Below are 3154 nucleotides of genomic sequence, written 5' to 3'. Positions count from 1 at the left end.
AAAAAATAGCTGGGCGTGTGGCAGGTGCCTGTAGTCCCAGCTACTTGGGAGGCTGAGGCAGAAGAATCACCTAGGCCCAGGAGTTGGAGGTTGCTATAAGCTGTGTGACACCACAGCACTCTACAGAGGGCAATAAAGACTCTGTCTCTACAAAAAAAAAAAAGAAAGAAAGAAAGAAAAGCACTGTATCCATCACAGCAAACTGACTTATAAGACAAAACAAAACAAAACCCCCTAGCCTGAGCACTAGAATGACACCCTGTCTCAAAAATAAATGAACAGAAAAAAAATTAAAAAATAAAAATTAGAAAACTAGTTTTGGGGCTTGGCGCCTGTGGCTCAAACAGCTAAGGCACCAGCCACATACACTTGAGCTGGCAGGTTTGAATCCACCTGGGCCCGCCAAACAACAATGATGGCTGCAACCAAAATATAGCTGGGCATTGTGGTGGGAACCTGTAGACCCAGCTACTTGGGAGGCAGAGGTAGGAGAATTGTTTGAGCCCAGGAGTTGCAGGTTGCTATGAGTTGTGATGCCATGGCACTCTACCCAGGGCACCAGCTTGAGGCTCTGTCTCAAAAAAAAAAAAAAAAAACCTAGTTTTGGCTGGGCACAGTGGCTCACACTTGTAACCCTAGCACTCTGGGAGGCCAAGTCAGGTGTACTACTTGACTTCACAAGTTCAAGAACAGCCTGAGCAAGAGCAAGACCCTATTTCTAGTAAAAATGGCAAGAGGAACACATGAACTAAAGAGTTGGGAGGTTGGGGCAGCACCTGTGGTTCAGTGGGTAGGGCACTGACGCCATATACCAAGGGTGGTGGGTTCAAACCCAGCCCCGGCCAAACTGCAACAAAAAATAGCCAGATGTTCTGGCAGGTGCCTGTAGTCCCAGCTGCTCAGGAGGCTGAGGTAAGAGAATTGCCTAAGCCCAGGAGTTGGAAGTTGCTGTGAGTCGTGATACCAGTGCACTCGGGGGGGTGGGGGTGGGGGGTTCAAGCCTGGCCCTGGCCAAAACTGAAAAAAAAAAAAAAAAGAGGTGGAGATTGCTGTGAGCTACAATGATGACATGCCACTCCACCCAGGACAACCGCATGAGATTCTATGTCAATAAAAAAACAGCAACTATAGGACAAAGCCCATAGCTCAGTGGATAGGGCGCCAGGCATATATACCCAGGCTGGTGGGTTCGAACCTGGCCAGGGTCAGCTAACCAACAATGATAACCACAACAAAAAAAATAGCCAGGCGTTGTGGCAGGGGCCTGTAGTCCCAGCTACTAGGGAGGCTAAGTCAAGAGAATCACTTAAGCCCAAGAGTTTGAGGTTGCTGGGAGCCATGACGCCACAGCACTCTGAAGGTGACATAGTGAGACTATCTCCAAAAAAAAAAAAAAAACATATATTAACTGTCCTAACATCACACACTCAAGGAAACTAGAAGCATCAATTAGCATTTCTAGATTAGTATTTCTCTAATAAAGGATGAGGATGTGTGCCAGGAGCAGAGGCTCACACCTATAATCCTAGCACTCTGGGAAGCAGAGGCTGGAGGATCCTTTGAGCTCAGAAGTTTGTCCAGCCAGAGCAAAAGCAAAACGCCAACTCTACTAAAAATAGAAAAATTAGCCAGTCATTATGGCAGGCACCTGTAGACACAACAACTTGGGAGACTGAGGCATAAAGATCACTCAACCCCAAGAGTTTTTGAGGTTGCTGTGAGATATGAGCCCAGCACTCATCCCCAGGGCAACAGAGTGAGGCTCTGTCTGGAGGAAAAAAAAAAAGACATGAAAAACAACCTGGTGGTGGCAGCATAATACAATTTGTTAAGTTTTTTCTTAAGCTGCAGCTATAAAAGGGAAAACAAGGTGTTCAAAGTGACGGTTAATTCTGTGTAGAAATGTAAAGTTGGGGTGAATTTCTGGAAACAGTAGGATAGGATAAACAAGTATAACTTTTTCAAATTATTAGGTTACTTAGCTATGTAAATTTAGCTATGTAAATTTCTTAAACAGAATTTCCAGGGAAACCTTAAGAAAACAGTAGCCAACACAGAAATACAGATGATTCTGAGCAATCAAAAAAAAATTTCCTGGCTCAGTGCCTGTGGCTCAAGAGGCTAAGGCACCAGCCACATACACCTGAGCTGGTGGGTTCGAATCCAGCCCGGGCCCGCCAAACAATGATGGCTGCAACCAAAAAAAATAGCTGGGTGTTGTGGGAGGCAGAGGCAGGAGAATAGCTTGTGATGCCATGGTACTCTACCTAGGGTGACAGCTTGAGGCTCTGTCTCAAAAAAAAAAAAAAAGAATTTCCTTACCAAAAGAACTACCAACTTTTAAGAGGATTATACCTAAGTGAAGAAAATAGTCTTAGTCAAATTCCGAGACTTAGGAGTGATTTGTTATAAGAAATTAGCACAATCACTAGAAAACACCCTTACCTTGAATTCTCTTTCAAAGGAGGTCCAGCTATCAAACATATTTATAATATTTATTTGGGTGGCACCTGTGGCTCAAAGGAGTGGGCACCAGCCCCATATGCTGAAGGTGGCGGGTTCAAACCCAGCCCCGGCCAAAAAAAACTGCAAAAAAAAAAAAAAAGCATCCCCAAATATTTATTTATAATCTAGTAGATTTCTGCATTCTCTTTAGTATCTATTAATAGTATCATATCTCTCATTGCTGGCATGCAATGCTTATGTATCGAATGATTTGAACAACATAGTACCAGAGAGATATACACGTGCTCTATTAAGTCCTTTGTCTTTGCTATTTACAAGTGGTTATGAAAAGAAAGCAGAAGAATCTTACAATTTTCTATTAAAATGGATAACTTTAGGTTATGACTTTATCAACATTAATTCAAGCATTTACTGAGTATCTGCTCTATCTATGCCAGGTATAGACGAAAGCCCTGAAAATACAATAAAGGGACCTACTCCTCCAGAGCTTGAAGTCTACCTGAAATAACAGTTAATATTCCTCTACCTAAGGGAGAAGAATTCTTTTTAAAATGAAATCATCCTGGTACCTAGAACAATTGAAAAAAATGTCAAATCCCCAGCCCAGGCCCGCCAAACAACAATGATGGCTGCAACCAAAAAATGGCCAGGCGTTGTGGCGGGCGCCTGTAGTCCCAGCTACTTGGGA

General features: G+C 43.4%; 1 protein-coding gene across 3 annotated transcripts in view; it reads right to left on the bottom strand.

The window, feature by feature from the left end:
• The window catches only part of MKRN1 (makorin ring finger protein 1), a 39277-nt gene that overhangs the window by 31661 nt on the left and 4462 nt on the right, over nucleotides 1-3154 (bottom strand). The window lies entirely within an intron of this gene.

Source organism: Otolemur garnettii, unplaced genomic scaffold (genome assembly GCF_000181295.1).
Source record: "Otolemur garnettii isolate 467f Iridium unplaced genomic scaffold, OtoGar3 scaffold00049, whole genome shotgun sequence".
Taxonomy (NCBI): domain Eukaryota; kingdom Metazoa; phylum Chordata; class Mammalia; order Primates; family Galagidae; genus Otolemur; species Otolemur garnettii.
Note: the sequence above shows the minus strand (reverse complement) of the source record. Positions and strands in the feature narration are given on the sequence as shown.